The sequence below is a fragment of the Diorhabda sublineata genome, chromosome 1, assembly GCF_026230105.1.
Source record: "Diorhabda sublineata isolate icDioSubl1.1 chromosome 1, icDioSubl1.1, whole genome shotgun sequence".
NCBI lineage: Eukaryota > Metazoa > Arthropoda > Insecta > Coleoptera > Chrysomelidae > Diorhabda > Diorhabda sublineata.
Window position 1 is genome coordinate 33,241,897 of NC_079474.1, and position 22,003 is coordinate 33,263,899.

Below are 22,003 nucleotides of genomic sequence, written 5' to 3' on the forward strand. Positions count from 1 at the left end.
CACCCTGTATATCAATACATTTTTGAAATCTACGTAAAATTTGGAAAAATGCATATTTTTTGAGTTATTAATTTTTTTGTAAAATATTTGACCGTTGCAGACCCTTATAAATTCTTTTTTTACGAGGATACCTTTCAGAATTACGACGAGCTGATAGAATGATCGAAAAAAAAGTTTTTAATAATCATTATATGTAGAAAATATACTAGAATGTATGGTCTATTTTTATGCATGCGAGAGTAATAAAATGATGAAGCATTCGTAATCCATAGGCGTATCATTTAGTAGAGAGTTGAAATATTTTTTCAAGTCATACCTCGAGTATTTTGGCTTGAAACTTACCACATTTCACTCTTTTAATCATTCTTAATCATGAGAACATGCCCAACAGATGCAGTAGAAATAATTCTAAATCTATCACTCCTTATATTCTTCGAAACCGTGGTACAAACATCTCAGAATGTTCAGAAGAGTCACCAGGGATAAACCGAAACCATTCTCAAAAAATAATCAAATCTTAGATACACCACATATACGAAAAAGTTTAACTACAATAGAGAACTTGTATATTTTACTGAAGCTGTATCCACAAAAGGGTTTATGAAGGATTTATCCACTAGCTATTCAATTTACAGTCCAGTTTGTATCAGAACTCATCCATTCCATCTACAGGAGTTTAGGTAAAAAGATTTGCTGAAACTATAACGGGGGAAGATCTAGTTCAATGTATTAAGAAGTCTCGTCGAAACATTTTCGTCTCGATGGACGCTAGTAATAGGTTTACAGATATTCTTAAGTAAAACCAAAGCTTTCGGATCGCTACTTTCGGTAGTTTATAATTGCAAAACATGAAGGTAGCTTAGATTTCCAATCTGGTGTTTAATTTGATCAAAATATTTATTCTGAAGTGTTGTTCCTTCTGATAATGATCGTGAACACGCAACTGGTTTGGTATTCCAAATTTTATCTTCCAGGTGTGTACCTAAGTTATTTGAGATTGTACTTGTAATTTGAATGTCTAATTAGCTACGTTATCCGATGGTTTATGTAAAAAAGAATGAAGAAAAACCCAAAGAATTCTTAACAAGGTGTAGGATTTCTTTTTAAACTATTGGTGTGTGAAATTTCGTGAAAATTTATTTGTTTTTTTGCACGTTCGTTAATTGGTAATAAATAAATTAGTTGAAAGAAGAACTTCACAAAAAGAAAAATACCAAAAGCAAAAATATACAAAAATACGAAGGCAAGGAAGACCTAGAACAATTTGGTTAGGAAAGAGTGGAAAAATGGATGAAAATAGAATAAAAACACAAATCCTCAAATATCAAATATACGAAAGTGACGGAGAGTAACTATTTGGAAAAAAAATTCATCCCTGTAATTTAATATCAAAATTTTTTGAGTATATCAAAATTCCGGTTTATATTTAAACCACCCTCTTAAAAGTAATTAAATCAAACCCCAACCAATGTTTTAAATTATCTTTATATACTGATAATGTACGAGGGCAGTTCAAATATGATCGAGACAAACGCAATGACAAATTTTTTAATTATTGCAACGGCGGCCGAAATTTGACGTTAATTCATGGGTGTGAAACGTGCTTTCGCGAAGAAAACTATCTTATTAAGGGACCCAACTAACACATAATCAAACCGCGATCTTTGAAACATACAGGAGCGCCATCTACAGCGTTTGTTTCGATCATATTTGAACCGTCCTCGTATCTGACTAATTTCATGTTTAGTTTGTTATACTTTAGTAATTTGCAACCTATCGAATCAGATAATTCCGTGGGATGTTTTTTATCTAATTAAGAAATTCGCCATTATTAAGTGTGGTTCAAGGTGGAATAGTTTTTGCGCGTCAGATTTAAAAAAATTCCGGAAACACATCGTTAATTTTTTCAACTACAATATAATTACTGAACACCTTGAACGCGTTAAAGAAATAACTTGTAGTGATAAAATCAGAAAATATAATTTTCTTTGGTATTCAAATTGAAAAATAAACCAATTCCATAAAATTTCGTAAAAAAGTTATAAAACACGATTAAAAGTGTCATTCAAATGTCATTGTTTTGATATAATTGGAGAGGAATTCCAATCACGTCACCTGGCGATAAAATAGAACGTACAGGGATTGGCAAAACTGTGAAATAACAATAGAGAAAGAATTTTTTTGAAAATGAACAACACAGACGACGTATTTGATAAAAATATGCATAGAGTGTCGGAAAAAGCTAAATGAATAACAAAATGAACATCAAAGACAACAAAAAAGACATTTTTGTCGAAAATATATATACAGTGTCGAGTGAAAGTAACAAAATGAACATAAAAAGATAGTTTTAGCAAAAATAAGCATAATCTGATTGGCAAAAGTGAAAAAGAAGCTAAATAAATGACAAGGAGAGTTTTTTTTTTTCAAAAACGAGCATAAAGTATCTGGCAAAAGTTCGAAAGTATCAAAGTGAACACCAAAGATAACTTTATATTTGTTGAATACAAAGTGAACTGCAGAAATCGAAAATATCACCAATTATATGAAAAGCATTGAAATCTATAAAAAATTGTTGATATAAATAATTAACGACATATTTTTTCAAACCATTTTTAAAATACCGAAAGTATGAATGATAGTATGTACGAAGTATGGTTAAAACAATACTTTAAATTTATTTTCACAGCATTTATTATTTACGATGCATCTATTTCAATTAGCATATTCCATACCATTGTCTTCAGACCAAGAGGTGCAATAAATACAAATAATTTATTCGCTTCTTATCCATCTTATTCACCCGATTTGATATCAAACGACTTCTTGTTGTTTTTATGACTAACGTTGCTAGCTAAGAACTTTGAAAGAGATTAAGTTCTATATTGGGTTTTCGTGTGCCTCTCACTGTTTTTAATGAAATTAGTCACACCTAGTATAAAATTATTCGAATCCTTCCCTTCAATATACTTCCCTACCCTCGCCACACACTTTTCCATACGTTATTCTTATAGATCGAAGAGTTGGAAGTCTTCTTTGGTGAAGGCCTTCAGGAGCTCTGCCGTTTTTTGCTTTACCGCTTCCATCGACTCAAATCGGGTCCATTTCAAAGCAGATCTTTTTCTAACCTTTCAAGGAAATCTCATCAGACCCGTTGACGCAAGAACTTTTGGTCAGGAGTGATTTTTGTGACACCAACTTCGCACAGACTTTTGTTATATGTAAAATTTTTCTAACCATTTCCTTATCGACGTTCATAACCTCAGCAATCATCCGGATGCTCATTCGACGATCTGCATGTACAATTTGATTGATTTTGGTCTCTGTTACTAGAGTTAAAACAGTCACAAGGCGACGTGGGCGCTGGTCATCTTCAGTGCTCTTTCGGCCTTAACTAAAGCGCTTGCACCACTCAAAAATTTGTTTTTCGTCACATAAGAGAAAAAAACACGTTCGTTTCAAACCGCCACTGTACAAATACTATAATAATGACGGAAACGTGTTTTGGGACATGCATAGACAAGGCCCTACCGTCTAGGTCGCCCTCTAGGCGAGAAGTCTCGTTATTTAATAGCCAGACCTCGTAGTTGTTTGAACAAATCTAAATGGAAACGCTGCTCAGCATCTGTTTCTATGCTAAAATGGAAATCCTAATTTAGGATTTACTCGGTAATATACGAAAGCAAGTACATACATCTTCGTAATATATATACCACAATATTTATACTTTACCACAATCAGGAAAGAGAAGGATGCTTACCTGAAAATTCAAAAAAAAAAAATTAATTAAAATTTGTGTTCCAAACATAATTAATTAATTAACCTAACAAAAACAAGACAGAAATGTTTATATTAGATTTTTATTAATTACTTGAGGAATCTGAAAAGTTTCGCTGAATTCTAATAACTAATATACCGAGGTGAGTTTCGAAATAGCGTTTTCACACGTCAAAAATAATGAATTTTACTAATTTACGTATTATTCATAAGAACATGGAATTCGAATTGATGTCAATTTCGATCAATGCATGTACAGCAACGTTAATCAACGAAGAAGCAAATTCGGTGAAGCTTGTCAATCAATTTCTTCTTCAATTGCAGTTCGGAGGTCCTTCACAAGGCCCCACAAGAAAAAAATCACAGAGTGGTAGGTCACATGACACTCAACGAATCCATTCTCCAAAATGAACACTAAGGTACTCCCGCACACATCCTACATGTAATGACGGATATTCGCGAGTGTTGGACCGTTGACCATTAGCTCAAGTTAATCTTTTAAACATTTCCAGATAATTTTGGCCCGTCACGTGATTCTCGGACCCACGAGAACTCCCGCGCACACACCCCATGCAGGTTTAAGTCTTCAATGAAGACGTGAGTCGTTCCAGTACACGTATTTATACCGATTGACCGTACCGTTTAGCTTGAAGGCTGCTTTATCCGGGTACTACTCGCGAAATTCTCATCAACCTCCTCAAGTGCGGATTCCGGGTTGATTCGGCTGCTCAACTAACGGCAGCGACACTATTTACAAATACCGGTCGACCAGAACACGGCGCGTCGATAATAGAGCCCGTTTTTAAGAATTTCTTACCCGTTTTCCATACTGTCGAACGATTTAGACATAATGCCCGCTACAAACTTTCGCGAAACGTCTTTTAGTGGCTCTCGACCTGAGTCGTGCGAGTGTAGATGACAGGAGTGCTAGCAATCCTCACTCTCGATTTATTCAGTTGTTCTACTACAAAATAGACGTGATCAAATGACTGCGTTAGATTCTATTTGTGAAAAATATGCTATAATCCTCGTAGGTTTCAAAATTTAACCTTCCACTTTTAAAGTTACTTTAGTAGTAGTTTCAAGCGCGCCCTGTATTGTTAAAGAGACTGATGTTTGATTTGTTCTTGGAACAAATGAAAACTTTAATTATAATACATAAAATTATTTAGTAGGATTAATAATTCCAGATAATTGGTATGGAACCATTTTAGAATAATTTGTTGATTACAACAGTTTCCTTTAATTAATTTCGTTGGGGATTTGAAGTTACAAGACACCACCTAGCCATTTGAGGTGAATTGACACAGTATATCTTTTTCAGACGACGGCAGAATTTTGTCACAAAGACATTTCAGTTAATTATTTCGAGTATTTCTAACTAAATCATCCTATCCGCTCTTATTAAATACTTCAGGATGGTTGGGTTCAAATCTGCCTAATTAATATTTCACTTTCATACTGATATCGTTTTCAGCAAGATCAAGATTTGTGTAAAGATTTTTTCCAGTTAAAACCTCGGCTAAAATAATTCGAAAAGAGATACGGGGGTTTTCATACGAATTGTTTACTATTTGAATTGTTTACAGAAACTTGAAACAATCATCTTGGTCTAAAAATGGAAAAAAATCACGATGACTTTCAATGATCGTGGATTAAACCAATACAAAAACATCGAATTGAGGGGTCATCCGCCATACAATTTGGCATTCAATGATCCAATGATGCGTTCAAATCGCATGTTGTGGAATGAAAAAAATTCCTCGGCAATTGGTTCAAATATACGTGAGTTGGCTGTTATTAGGCGTTGCTTAGTTTGTTGGTACGAATCAAGGTCATTTAAACGACTGGGAATTATGTCTATATTGACAACAGCTTCCTCGGTTCCAATTGAGGCTCTATACTTCCCATGAAAAAGTTTTTATGGAGTTATAAAATGTAATTCAATATTTTCATTGCAATAAACAAAAAAATCGAATTAAAAATCGAAAAAAAAAAGCAATTAGTCTTAACTTTACTAACCTAACCATTTGTTTTTATTGAGTTATTTTTTTGTTGGTGAATGGTATCAAATAAAAAAAAACTTAAGTAACATCCTGTAAATTTACTCCTTATTCCAATTTACATTTTAAAGACTTCCCCCGTGCTACCAGCGAGTTGATAACCCTTCCAAAATAACTCCGACGTGGTTTTACATATTTTTGCATTTTATAACTATAATATTATGACGAATAAACAGACACACGCCATCTAACGGCGCCGATCATAATTTAATGTAGTGGAAAAGATAAAAGACATCTCCATTTATTATTATGTGACCGTTGTGGAACTATTTATTCAGATGTTTCTGAACTAACTGTAGAAACTTCATAGAAGTTTCTACAATGGTCTAGAACGCATATAAGGTATTGAAAATACGCGGCCAACAACACAAGTAATCTAAACGATAAAGAAGTGATTTCTTGCTACAATTTTGGAGTTTTAAATATGAAATTAACTTGTACGTTTCCGAATCAATAACTTGTATAATGGTACATCAACAACTGATGGTTTTGTGATAAGAGCAAGCCAGAATTTTATTATTTTTTGTAATATATACATCGTCAAAGTATACTTATATCCAATGCAACCGAATATCAGTTTCACCAGACTTTTTTGAACTGAATAAGCTTTTATTACTGTTTGAAATTTGATATTTTCTATTAACAAAGGACATCATATTTCAATATTGCAACGTCAACAATGTTAATTAATTATTGATATTTCATATCATGAAAACTGTTGACAAATGTACCGGGTGGTCAATTGAGTACGGCCATATCTCAGGAACGGATTATATTCAGGTAAACAAATTAATCGAAACATCCTCGTATATTAGTAAAATACTTTCCTATATCATTTTTATGTATTCAACTGCTTATATTACGAATATATTGCATTTTTATTAATGTTTACAGACGAGTAGTTGAGGTTATGTCATCGTTATAAGTACATAGTAATAAAAATATGAAACATTCTCAAGAGTACAGTTAATGCAATAAGATTCAACAGTATTTATCGATTACCCCTCGTAATTAGTAGTTGACGATTGAGTATGCATCGTTGCAATGCAGATAATCTGCATATAGAAATTCCAACATTATAACTGTATATATTACAGTTTCGTTTCGATATCAAACCATATCAAAACATCACGGATTAATGGATAATATGATTTGATTGCGATGATTTGATCCATGAAACAGAAACCATTAAGATGAAGTAAAACAACATATAAGTACGTAGAAGTTACTACAAAATTTACTAGAAAAGTGATCGAGGTAAAAAGGAAAATATTTATTGACCTTTCATTTGTTTTTGATTAGCAACATCCTGAAAAACACTCATAATATTCTCAACAAACATCAGATGAAACTGTGATTACCAAAAACATCTCCGCCGGTATCTAGAGGGTTTTAGTATTGAATATTTCGCTTCACTGGTTAACCAGCCTTTTTGTAGAGTCACCTTTATTGGACCTTCCTTGGCCACATTTTCTTTATCTTCCATATTCTCTGTCGTCAAGGTTAAAATGCATAATGTAGAACTTTGTAGAAGATTCATCACCATAACCTCTTGGTCCGTTCAGTATTTAGGTAGTGGGTCTTGTTCGAGACATCAATAACTCCACGACAACTCAAGTCAATGTTCCTAGGACCACAACAGGCCAGATTGCCAAGGAAGTGCATAATGTGGGCCACTAAGTTCATTATCAACTCTTATTTCAAAGCAACCAAAATGGAAACCGGCCTGACCATTTGCTGAATCATTTGCTTTTATTAGTCGCAGCAATATACAGAAAGTAATAAGCTAGAATGAGAAAAAATAGATGACAGAAAATACTATAATGGATTCAGAGAACGGATGATTATCTTGCAGCGCAAGATATAAACGGAAAGAAGAAGACAGTTACACTTACAGTTACACCCAACCAAATAGAGTCGATGAAGTGTCACTCCAAATATGCAAGACATTAGTGGATCCTTCAGATACTTTTTATCTTGGATAAGTAAATACAAGCTCAAAGCTGAGTAATTCATAAGTTTTTCGCCTACACCGAGTTATAATCAAAGCGGATAAGGATTATTCACCCCTCAATCTCGCATCGCCAGAATCCGACCTCAACCAACCACATGTTGAGAAAGAAGGTTCAAACAGATAGCTAACAGCGGCAATATCTTTCCAGAGATCGAAGGCTTCGTGATGGCTATCCAGGATCAAGTTATCAACACGAATAACTACAAGAAAAATGTTATCAAGGATCCGAATACCGAATCTGATAAATGCAGAAGTGTCAACGAACACTAGAGATCGTTCAACATAAAACTTTTGCTGGTAGTGTGTTAATACTGACTATCTACACCGGTATAATCAAATATGCAACATCATCTACCAGAAATTGGCCAACAAGTTCGGTCTTCTCAATGGGTATACAACTTATTACAAGTACCAACCGCAGAAGGTGTTTGAAAATGACTCTACTACGATAGATTCACTATCGGTGATAGATAGGTGACGAACAATAGTCTTGACATCGTAGTGGTTGATAGAAGAGTCCATTGAGTCCTTCTTTCACCAAGACGACATTACAAGTGGATAATTGTACTTTAATTTTCTTCCGCGGCCACTATATTCTCCAGATTTAGTCCTCAATGTGTACTAATTGTTTTTAAACGTAAATAAAAGCTTTACGGACTAAAACATTATGAAGAGGACGTTAATTAAGGCAGATTGGAACCAGTTTTGTTATCATAATTGTATAAAAATCAACTAATAGTAAATTTTTGTGAGATTTAATAGTTAAAAATGAAGAAATCCCATCGGGATATTTCAACATATTGTTAAATTACGATACACAATTCTCACTGATTATATTTAGTGCCTTCTGCGACGTGAGGCGGGTGAATCTATAAGGATGGAATTCCTGTAAATTTCCTGCCCGTCCCAATGAAATGTGACAAAAGGGATTGTATTTACAGTAAACATACGACACAAAGGACTTTTCTGATTGAAGAATTGGATTGGTTTCTAGAACGTACATCTCTTGACGTCGTAATTGTTTATACGAGAGAATTTAATTTAGATTCGAAACGGTTTCTATTCATATTGATATGTTATTCAAACGGTCTGGTAAAAATTAGTACAACTACGAGGATCGCGCAACAAATAAAACGCAAAAATGTTCAATAATTTCGATACATTTTTTATAATAAGCTCCTCAAATTAGACAAATTTTCGAGTTTGGGAAGAGAAAATTATCCGAGTGGGCTAGATCTGGCGAATAAGGTGGATAATGTAGCAATTCAAACTTAAAATCATTAATTTTGATCATTGCAATAACGGATGTGTCAATTGGTGTATTTCAATACTTTCTTCTTAGCCGTTTTTGCTTGATATCTTCGCTTAAAAGTTGCAATAACTTCGCCGTTGATAGTTTTTCATTTTTCAAGATAGTTAATGGAAATTATCCCAAAAAACCTTTGCGTCCTCTGGAACCGATTCTCTCTCTTTAATCCATGGTTTCGATTGTTCTTTTGGTTCGATTGTGAAGTGATGGACCCACGTTTCATCCATGGTTATGAAACAGCGGAAAAATTTATGTGACACACTCTTCACGACGCTGTTTTTGTTACATCGTGAAAAAATCTTGTGCACAGTTTTCTCATGTCCAAATATTCAGTTAAGATGCGATGTACCGCACTTCTTGGAATGCCTACTATGTTTACTAGCTCGTACTTAACTTTATCATATTCATAGTACTCAATCACCCTGTATATATATCCAGGAAATTTTTTTGCTTTTGTACCTATAAGAAAATTCTAACTAAACAAACAAATTAACATTCAAAATATGTTTTCTGCGTGTAGAATGATTATTTCTTCGATTGAATAAGTGGCATTAATCATTTCTCTTTTTTTCCTCTCCGCATGTCCTTTTCTTCTTACTACCGTTCTAGATACTGTTCATTCTTATGTAGGACGCAGCATACAAACAGATATTAATCTTTCTCTTACTTATGAAAGAGATTATTCTACAGGTGTCTTTCAGTACCTCGACAAAGCGAAAATGATGTTCACCACATTCTAGGTGTCTTGACTAACAACATTTCGATTCATTCCGTTGATTTATAATAGTCTAGTCGACAAGTTCACATCGATGTCAATTAGACAAACTATTATACTGACCGACACGATTTTCGTAACATACCAGATAATATTTATTTAGCTCTAACACGTACCACTTTTCAATAGCTTAATTATCCCTGTTTACATTAGCAGGCGGTTAATATCGGTAAATGTATTATTCAGAATAATAAATATAAAAATAATGTCGAGTTTCGTAGTAAGCAAAAAGTGATTATGAAGACGAAAATGCCGAGTCAAACGCGCCGCTGCTGCAAAACTTCTCCTGACAAATTTTGCTATATTTGTGAAGAATTTATGGTGAAATCGCAAGCCAGGTGTTTTCCGAAAATGTGAAAAAATCTATTTCAAATATTTTAGTACTTTAATTGGAGACCAAGACAAATAGTGGGGCCCCCACATGTACTGTGTTAGTTGTAGCGTGCAGTGGATAGAATAGGAAGAAAAAAAAACGTTCCTTTTGCAATTCCAATGGTATCGGGGAGCCCACCAACTATATTTTTGTCAAATATAGACTGAAGGTTATTCTAAGAAAGCCAACTACAAAAACGAGTTTCCAAATTTGCTATATGACCTTTTTCCCATAACGAAGATTTAACTCTACCAATTGCGCTTTTAGATCCGAAAAATATTGATACTGGAGACAACGTATCATCAGGAAGCTCCGAAGAACAATGCACCGACCCTATTTTTACTCCAAGTACCAGTTCCGGCCAGCTACATTTGATGGTTCGAAGTGAGTTGAATGATTTAGCACATGATGGATCAAATACCTTTCCCCAGTTGACTGATACCAAATTAATGGAATTATTGGACCACAAATAAGAAAATTGAGCACGTGGCACCGTCTTGTTAAAACCACGTATTGGTAACATTAATATAACTGGTATGTATGACAAAAAATGACACGTTGTAGATGCAATTGTTTTCCAACAATCACATGTGGATTATCAAAACCCCAAAACCGACAATATTGACGATTAATAAACTCTTAATCAAAAAACTCTTTTCGCTGTGTATGATCATTAGATTTCAGTTGTTGTGTTAATTATACGACGCATATATTTATTTATTGATTTCGTATATTTTAGTCCGGTCAAATTAGACCAAAAAATTAGATTGGAGCTACAAATTCAAAGGTCAAAAAAAGAGTTTTTCGCAATTTTCAGCAAAACGGTGAGTTATATCTTAAAAATACCTTAGGCAAAAATTGTAGATCATGAAATTATCTACAAAAAACGTATTAATATTTTTTTTCCTACGAGCCACCGTTTCTGAGATATAACGATTCAAAAAGTTGTAAAAATTATAATGTTTCAGATTCACTGAAGTATTTAATGGTTATAATGATTGCACAAGAAATACCAAAGCTGCAGAACATCTTCGTCAATTGATAATTTATTTGATGACAGTTCCCACCAGTCAACAGAAATTTCTTACAAACACGTTTATATATTTGTGAAACCATTAAACTTTTACAACTTTTTGAATCATTATATCTCAGAAACAGTAGCTTGTAGGAAAAAAAGTATTCATACGTTTTTTGTAGATAATTTTATGATCTACAATTTTCGTCTGAAGTTTTTTTATGATAAAACTCACCGTTTTGCTGAAAATTGCGAAAAACTCTTTTTTTTACCTTTGACCTTGAATCAAATTTTCTCTATACACGGAAATGATGGGAAACATTCAAATTCTATGTTTAATTGTATTTTAAACAATTTTACTGATTTTCAGCTTGATGAGAATTTATGTAACTTCGAATGTCTAAATTGACCATACTATTTATCACAGAAAATATAAGAAAAAATCGAACTAACCCTGTATATTCGTTGATATGAACGTATTAATTAACTGTCGAAGTTGTTAGGGATCAGAATTAGAATAAGCTTGGTCCTTTATCATTTTATTCAATCCTATCCAATAATATTCCGTATGAAATTATAGCTGCCTCGTGGGCGACTTTATCCCTAAAGTTGAATCCCACAATTCTATAGAGCGACTCATATTGTAGGCCTATCAAATTAGAATTACAAATTTACTCACTCTCTAAAGTTTCGTTTCATAAAAATTGACGATAGACGATTAAACGCGGCCTCTGTATGGTTCAACTCGAAGGTACCAGCGTGGTAGTAGTTTATATCTTTCTCTAACAGTAGAGCCACAATTAAATTGAAGCTTCGCTATTGGCAACACCACCCATGCAGGAGCCCCCAGACGGGGGATTAGCTTGGGTTAACGCTAGTAAACCAGGCCTTGGCAAACCAATAATGGCCCAAGCCTACGGTTGCAGACCAGTCTTGGATTTATCTAGGCAACCAGTCCTGGTATAGGCTCGCAAACCAAGCGAGGGATATTGATATCGACCTGGTTATATCCGGTAATATGTGATAACGATGTCGATGATTTAGAAAACATGGCACGAAACCTAACCTAACCTAACCTAAACGGAGAATGGGAACTGCCGCGCATGCTTTGGTCCGGTTCTATATCAGGACATCAGACTTACGCACAGATCTTTACTATGAACGATACGAAGTGGGGGAAATTTATTTAAGTTTTAAAGATCTGTGCGTAAGTCTTCAATGTCCTGATATAGATCTGTGGCCCTGATACAATGAACCGGCCTAAAGCATGCGCGTTACGACAATGATAACTTATTTAATTTATTTTAATATTGAATTAAACTGACCAAATATTTATATAAGCTAACAAATTATCAGCGAATGCTTATCTATCGGGCATAGATGGAATTTTTTATTTTTTTCAAGAATGAAGTGATCAAATTTCTCAATGACTTTGAAACACTTTAACCCTTAATGAAAAATTCGTAAAAGTCAGACTGATTTTTATGACGAATTTCTCACCTTTCAGTTGGTATAATTCCACACATGCGGCGATAAGATGGCGGAACCAAGATTGCAAAAAAAAATAATGAAATGGATTCCACAGGAGAGCAGAAAGAGAAGAAGGTGGAAAAAATATATTATACGAAATATATGAAAGCTGGTTGAATAAATAACAAACCGTGACAAAAATTTTGACAGGATTTAAATGTAAAAAGGAAACATCAATATTTTGTAGATGGTTTATCGGGATTAAGAGCCTCAATCTAAAATTGCGCTGTTGCAAGGCACGTTTAATTATAAAATTTGATACGCTCCGTTTCTCACGCGAGATTTTTCATCTCATATTTTCTATATTTTTTCCATCACGTGATTCGTGTTTTAAATGTTTTTGTCCATCTTTTGATAAATAACCCACGCAATAAATTTCGAGAAAACTCGTTTATACCGGTGTAGGTTGATAGGAAAGTGTCTTACTTAGCAACATACCCCCTTTATTGAATAAACGGAGATGCATTAAGCGTGTATTAGCAAAAAATGTTTCCAACTATCCCAGAATCAAAACTAAGAAAGAAAAATTTGTAGTTCTACAAATAGATTCTCAGTTTTAAGCTCTCTTATATGTCAATAAAGAAACTTCTCGAAAGTCACCCAAGAATTTTGTTTTTTGAACATAAAACAAAATGAAGAAGTTGTGACTGAAAATGTTCAACGAAAACGAGTTGATATGTCATTGATGATTCAAGAACAACTTTCATAAATGAAGCTCCTGATGAAAAATATCTTATTTCAAAAGTAGTAGATTAAACAATAATTGAAATTTTACGACTATAGAAAGACAAGAAAGGAAGGCGTGTGGAGGTGACATATGGGACAAACAGGAAAGGGATGGGGCACAACTAAAGTAAATAGACTGAGGGAAAAAACAATTGATACCTCCACATAAAGAAGGCGATCGTCAGAAACACACACGAGAATCGCGGAGACAAAAATAAGGGAATTGAACGGGGAGAGGAATTAGAAAAATGGTATGAAAAAAATAGGAATTCTTAGAAAAATAACAGAGATGACGAAAGGAATATATGAAAATTCAAATAGATAGAAAAAGATCGACTGACTTTGGGATGGAGATGGGTGTAAAAAAAAAGAGATAACCTTAGTCCTTTTCTATTTATACTTTACGTGGATAGGATAATAAAAATAATAAAAAAGAAGAATTATAAACTGGATACAATAATTGAATACAGAAACCTGTAAAAATTAACGGATTAGTATATGCAGATACATTTAAGAAAATATAAAGAAATACCAAAAGGTTAGGCATGTGGAAGATTTAATAATTAAAGATGGAAGACTACATAGAGTAAGCTTTTGAATACCTGGGAATCATTTTCACAGGTGACGTAAAATTAAAAGTGAAACTTGGGTAATGAGCAAAAAGACAAAGTAGAATAGTAGCAGTAGAAATGGAACAACTAAGGATAAAAGCAGGATGGATACGATAAGAATTTTGGTAATTTTAGAGAATCTCAAACAGGATTCGAAAAAATATCACAAAGTACGAGGCATATTTTTTAAGTAAGTACCGTTTTGCGATTCCGCCGCCGCAACCCCAAGGTCGGCGTTCCGCACATGCGCGCTGGTTACCTACATCTCTTGTCTACGCACTGACGCAATTACAGTCTGATTCTTTATTGTGTACATTGTTTACTGAATGTTATCGATATTCATCGTGAGATCTGTGAAGAAGAAGAAACAACAATCCATGGAATGGCGACATTCATCATCACCCAAAAAAGTGAAGTTTAAGCGAACAATTTACCGCCCGGAAAATCATGTACACAATTTTTTGGGTCAAAAAAGGAGTATTGCTAGTGGAGTTTCGGCCTCGTAATGAGACAACTAATGCAGCGTCTTATTGTGCGACATTGAACAATCCGCGTCGTGCAATCCAGAACAAAAGACGTCTAAAGTTGAGTAAGGGTATCGTTTTGCTGCATGTGGCTAATCGGACCAAAGATCTCATCAAATCTTTTCAATGGAAAACTCTAGATCAACCTCCCTACAGCCCTGATCTGGCGCCCAGCGACTATCATTTGTTCCTGCACTTGAAGATACACCTGGGCGGTCAGCGTCTTCAAGACGATAACAGTTGTGATATACGGTGGTTAACAAGTCAGGCGGCAGAATTTTATGAGGAGGATATTCAAAAACTGGTGCCACGTTATGACAAGTGCCTCAATATACACGAAAATTATGTAGAAAAGTAGATTAAGGTACAGGCTTTCATGTAAAAATAAAAGTATTGCGATATCTTTGCACTTCTTTTTTTAATTCCAAAACGGTACTTACTTGAAAAGTATGCCTCGTATAATAAAAAAGTGACAGAAGCAAAAAGAAAAAAAGGCTACAACAAGTGGTCCAGGCAAGGCAAGCGCCTCTCAAGAAATTTTGCAAAAAATTACATGCCGAAAATATTTTCGGAAATAAATCAAACTCTAAGTAGATTATACGTGAACATTTGGCTTTTATAAAATCGCTGATGGGCTTTATAAAATCTCTGATAGGCTTTTATGGAATCGTTGATGGGCTTTTATAAAATCGTTGATGGAATTTTATAAAAACGTTGATGGGCTTTTATGGAATCGTTGATGGGCTTTTATGGAATCGTTGATGGTCTTTTATGGAATCGTTGATGGGCTTTTATAAAATTGTTGATGGGCTTTATAAAATCGTTCATGGGCTTTTGTGGAATCGTTGATGGGCTTTTATGGAATCGTTGATGGAATTTTATAAAATCGTTCATGGGCTTTTGTGGAATCGTTGATGGAATTTTATAAAATCGTTCATGGGCTTTTGTGGAATCGTTGATGGGCTTTTATGGAATCGTTGATGGGCTTTTATAAAATTGTTGATGAGCTTTATAAAATCGTTCATGGGCTTTTATGGAATCGTTGATGGGCTTTTATAAAATCGTTGGTGGAATTTTATAAAATCGTTGATGGGCTTTTGTGGAATCGTTGATGGGCTTTTATGGAATCGTTGATGGTCTTTTATGGAATCGTTGATGGGCTTTTATAAAATTGTTGATGGGCTTTATAAAATCGCTCATGGGCTTTTGTGGAATCGTTGATGGAATTTTATAAAATCGTTCATGGGCTTTTGTGGAATCGTTGATGGGCTTTTATGGAATCGTTGATGGGCTTTTATAAAATTGTTGATGAGCTTTATAAAATCGTTCATGGGCTTTTATGGAATCGTTGATGGGCTTTTATAAAATCGTTGATGGAATTTTATAAAATCGTTCATGGGTTTTTGTGGAATCGTTGATGGGCTTTTATGGAATCGTTGATGGACTTTTATGGAATCGTTGATGGGCTTTTATAAAATTGTTGATGGGCTTTATAAAATCGTTGATGGGCTTTTATGGAATCGTTGATGGGCTTTTATAAAATCGTTGAAGGAATTTTATAAAATCGTTCATTGGATTTTGTTGAATCGTTGATGGAATTTTATAAAATCGTTCATGGGCTTTTGTGGAATCATTGATGGTCTTTTATGGAATCGTTGATGGGCTTTTATAAAATTGTTGATGGGCTTTATAAAATCGTTCATGGGCTTTTGTGGAATCGTTGATGGGCTTTTATGGAATCGTTGATGGAATTTTATAAAATCGTTCATGGGCTTTTGTGGAATCGTTGATGGAATTTTATAAAATCGTTCATGGGCTTTTGTGGAATCGTTGATGGGCTTTTATGGAATCGTTGATGGGCTTTTATAAAATTGTTGATGAGCTTTATAAAATCGTTCATGGGCTTTTATGGAATCGTTGATGGGCTTTTATAAAATCGTTGATGGGCTTTATAAAATCGCTCATGGGCTTTTGTGGAATCGTTGATGGGCTTTTATGGAATCGTTGATGGGCTTTTATAAAATTGTTGATGGGCTTTATAAAATCGTTCATGGAATTTTATAAAATCGTTCATTGGCTTTTGTTGAATCGTTGATGGAATTTTATAAAATCGTTCATGGGCTTTTGTGGAATCGTTGATGGGCTTTTATGGAATCGTTGATGGACTTTTATGGAATCGTTGATGGGCTTTTATAAAATTGTTGATGGGCTTTATAAAATCGTTGATGGTCTTTTATGGAATCGTTGATGGGCTTTTATAAAATTGTTGATGGGCTTTATAAAATCGCTCATGGGCTTTTGTGGAATCGTTGATGGGCTTTTATGGAATCGTTGATGGGCTTTTATAAAATTGTTGATGGGCTTTATAAAATCGTTCATGGGCTTTTGTGGAATCGTTGATGGAATTTTATAAAATCGTTCATGGGCTTTTGTGGAATCGTTGATGGGCTTTTATGGAATCGTTGATGGGCTTTTATAAAATCGTTGATGAAATTTTATAAAATCGTTGATGGGCTTTTATAAAATCGTTGCTGGGCTTTATAAAATCGTTGATGGGCTTTTATAAAATCGTTGATGGAATTTTATAAAATCGTTCATTGGCTTTTGTTGAATCGTTGATGGAATTTTATAAAATCGTTCATGGGCTTTTGTGGAATCGTTGATGGGCTTTTATGGAATCATTGATGGTCTTTTATGGAATCGTTGATGGGCTTTTATAAAATCGTTGATGGAATTTTATAAAATCGTTCATTGGCTTTTGTTGAATCGTTGATGGAATTTTATAAAATCGTTCATGGGCTTTTGTGGAATCGTTGATGGGCTTTTATGGAATCGTTGATGGACTTTTATGGAATCGTTGATGGGCTTTTATAAAATTGTTGATGGGCTTTATAAAATCGTTGATGGGCTTTTATGGAATCGTTGATGGGCTTTTATAAAATCGTTGAAGGAATTTTATAAAATCGTTCATTGGATTTTGTTGAATCGTTGATGGAATTTTATAAAATCGTTCATGGGCTTTTGTGGAATCGTTGATGGAATTTTATAAAATCGTTCATGGGCTTTTGTGGAATCGTTGATGGGCTTTTATGGAATCGTTGATGGACTTTTATGGAATCATTGATGGGCTTTTATAAAATTGTTGATGGGCTTTTATAAAATTGTTGATGAGCTTTATAAAATCGTTCATGGGCTTTTATGGAATCGTTGATGGGCTTTTATAAAATCGTTGATGGAATTTTATAAAATCGTTGATGGGCTTTTGTGGAATCGTTGATGGGCTTTTATGGAATCGTTGATGGTCTTTTATGGAATCGTTGATGGGCTTTTATAAAATTGTTGATGGGCTTTATAAAATCGCTCATGGGCTTTTGTGGAATCGTTGATGGAATTTTATAAAATCGTTCATGGGCTTTTGTGGAATCGTTGATGGGCTTTTATGGAATCGTTGATGGGCTTTTATAAAATTGTTGATGAGCTTTATAAAATCGTTCATGGGCTTTTATGGAATCGTTGATGGGCTTTTATAAAATCGTTGATGGAATTTTATAAAATCGTTGATGGGCTTTTGTGGAATCGTTGATGGGCTTTTATGGAATCGTTGATGGTCTTTTATGGAATCGTTGATGGGCTTTTATAAAATTGTTGATGGGCTTTATAAAATCGCTCATGGGCTTTTGTGGAATCGTTGATGGGCTTTTATGGAATCGTTGATGGGCTTTTATAAAATTGTTGATGGGCTTTATAAAATCGTTCATGGGCTTTTGTGGAATCGTTGATGGAATTTTATAAAATCGTTCATGGGCTTTTGTGGAATCGTTGATGGGCTTTTATGGAATCGTTGATGGGCTTTTATAAAATCGTTGATGAAATTTTATAAAATCGTTGATGGGCTTTTATAAAATCGTTGCTGGGCTTTATAAAATCGTTGATGGGCTTTTATAAAATCGTTGATGGAATTTTATAAAATCGTTCATTGGCTTTTGTTGAATCGTTGATGGAATTTTATAAAATCGTTCATGGGCTTTTGTGGAATCGTTGATGGGCTTTTATGGAATCATTGATGGTCTTTTATGGAATCGTTGATGGGCTTTTATAAAATCGTTGATGGAATTTTATAAAATCGTTCATTGGCTTTTGTTGAATCGTTGATGGAATTTTATAAAATCGTTCATGGGCTTTTGTGGAATCGTTGATGGGCTTTTATGGAATCGTTGATGGACTTTTATGGAATCGTTGATGGGCTTTTATAAAATTGTTGATGGGCTTTATAAAATCGTTGATGGGCTTTTATGGAATCGTTGATGGGCTTTTATAAAATCGTTGAAGGAATTTTATAAAATCGTTCATTGGATTTTGTTGAATCGTTGATGGAATTTTATAAAATCGTTCATGGGCTTTTGTGGAATCGTTGATGGAATTTTATAAAATCGTTCATGGGCTTTTGTGGAATCGTTGATGGGCTTTTATGGAATCGTTGATGGACTTTTATGGAATCATTGATGGGCTTTTATAAAATTGTTGATGGGCTTTATAAAATCGTTGATGGGCTTTTATGGAATCGTTGATGGGCTTTTATAAAATCGTTGAAGGAATTTTATAAAATCGTTCATTGGATTTTGTTGAATCGTTGATGGAATTTTATAAAATCGTTCATGGGCTTTTGTGGAATCATTGATGGTCTTTTATGGAATCGTTGATGGTCTTTTATGGAATCGTTCATGGGCTTTTAGTTGAAATCTATACTTTCTAATGGTGAAAAAAAGTTCTGAAGGAAAATGCAAAAAAAACGAGAAAAATTGTACAAAATAATTTGATTTCGTTTTCATTTGCATTTTTTAAGAAAATTTACCTCCTAATGATTTATACTATCAGAAAGTAGATATTTCGATGAACAAAAAGCCCACCGACATTTTTAAAATATCTGATATTTTGACGTGAATGTTTTCGATTGAAAATTGGGGTGAACTTTCGACAAGTAATTTTTTAGTTTAGGTTGCATACTCCCGATTTCCTTGAAATTTTAGTATGTTATGGAGAAGGGCGCGGAAATTATTCCTTCACATACTTTTTCGAGGTTAAAAATTTAGATAGGTTAGGTTAGGTTAGGTTAGGCTCATACTCTCTGTCTCTCATTATCGTCAGTATTTTGGGGTATTTCTATTTAAAATACATTATTCATATTCAAATAGAATTGAAGCATTTATTGAAGAAATGCCACGAATGTATCTAATAGAAATTTATGATTATTGTTAGAAATTGATTGTGTCGTTACATTAATCGTAACTGAGTATATTTAATGTTGGAGAGGATTGGGGGGAGGGTTTTGTTAAAAGATAGTCTAAATTTTTAACAGTAAGACCTTCCCCCGCCCCTAATACTATCAAACATTAAGAGCTTGCCAAATATCAATTATTCAAGATGGTGTACATTTCCTAATGTTCAAACCTTAAAAACTATGTAAAGGAATGTTTTCTGCACCCAACATAAATACATATTCTTTTTCAGCATAAAAAACTGTATAACATACTAAAATTTCAACGAAATCGGGCGTATGCAACCCAAACTAAATAATTACCAAAAAAAAATATTATAAACCAAAACAATTACAATGTACTTGGGAATTTCGTACAAAAATAAAGCAAATAGAAAACCAAAAATTTGGTTATTTGAATTTTTAACATAAATTATGTGAGGAATTTTTTATCGATAAATTTGCTAATTAACTGTGTCAAATAGGCCTTCAAGTGTTACCACAAATCGAAATGAACTATTTTTTGACCCTTCAAAACCTACACCCTTCAACTTTCCGACCCCAGATCGCCGGTAAACTATTTTTCCATTAATTTTTGTTATGTTCCAATGAATTTTATCCTATTACTATTTTCTTTCATTTCATTTAAGTTTCTGTTGTAAACAAAAAAATATCGCATTCTTAACTAGCTTTATGATAAAAAAAAACGTACCAAAAATGATAAACGACCATTTCTGCTTATTTAAAAGATGTCACTAAACAATTTGAGAAAGAAACTACGAATAATACGACGTCTCATTAGGCCGCTTTTCGAGAGTTTACTCGAATCGAGTCCTCCCGTCGAGAGTTTAGCCGACATACTACTCCAACTGGCTCTATACTGTTTTGTTGAAAATACCATTGTGATTGAGAGCTGGGCGAGGGGTTGTTACAAACACGACAACGTTTTTTCTACGGAAACATTTGTAATAATAAACCAGAAACATTTTGTTATATATCAATTAATAAGGAAATAATTTTTAGGTTATAAAAATTAATATTAGCTATTTGATTTGAATTTATTGAAAAATCGGTATAATGTAAAGTCTTTTTTACTATTTTTTTAAACAAAAAACTCATTTTTATCTTTATAATTTAACGAGAAGACCAAGGAGAATTTTTGACATTCTTCTCGTATCTTTTGTTGGTGTATTAACTAGATTGAAATTACAAGATAAAATTTCGAGAAATTGTTCGTTTTAATGTTGTTTATTTCTAGTTATATAGTCCACCGTAATAATCCAATTTTTTTTACTTTAACTAACAGATTATTAGCAAAATCCCGTTTCCGAAACTTCCGGGTGTTACTTCACGTAATAACCGTACCCATCTCTATTATAAGAATACTTCCGACAGAATATAGTGAATAAGGATTTCGCGCATGTGTTGCAATCACAAAGGATACCAGCGGAAGGGCAAAGCGACGTTCATTTTATGATCAATTATCTAAGTTTTTTATTTTAGTATTTTCTTCTACTTTTTGACTAATCCTTAATCCCATTATCCGTCAGATTTTATTAAACGCCATGTAGGTGGTTAACGTACCAAAGGAAATGCTCTGGACGTGTAAAATTATTTAATAGAGTATACGAGAGTGGTAAGAAAAATAAAACGACTTGATATGTGTCCGTATAATAAGCATATTTTCGTATTATTATTCTTAGGTTATATTACAGGAGCCATGGGCCAATGTAAAATCTATTATTATTATCAAAGTTGCTTTTCGTCTACATACTTTATGCATCTTCCATAAAAACTAAACTCACGCTTGCGCTTGAATTCGTAGACAATATACATAAGGCACTAACAGTTTATTCAATGATTTGTTTACATTGTTAGTAATATTAGTTTGACGTTTAGATAACGCCATCTAGCGGCAATAATAACATTATTATAAGAACAGTTTAAATCACTGCAGGTAGATCAATGTAAGAATGAAACAACGCCCTCTCCCATTCACTTTGTTAATTAAATTTCTTCGTATTTATATATT

At 33.7% G+C, this 22,003-nt stretch overlaps 1 protein-coding gene across 2 annotated transcripts in view; it reads right to left on the reverse strand.

The window, feature by feature from the left end:
- Positions 1 to 22,003, reverse strand: part of LOC130441776 (cortactin-binding protein 2) — a 128,522-nt gene that overhangs the window by 74,928 nt on the left and 31,591 nt on the right. Inside the window, exon 1 of one of the 2 annotated variants that reach the window (XM_056775580.1) lies at positions 20,684 to 20,821. The exons of the other annotated variant lie outside the window; for it this stretch is intronic. The gene's annotated coding sequence lies outside the window, so the exon portion shown is untranslated. Of the gene's footprint in view, positions 1 to 20,683; positions 20,822 to 22,003 lie in introns of those variants that run through there. 2 annotated transcript variants of the gene reach the window in all.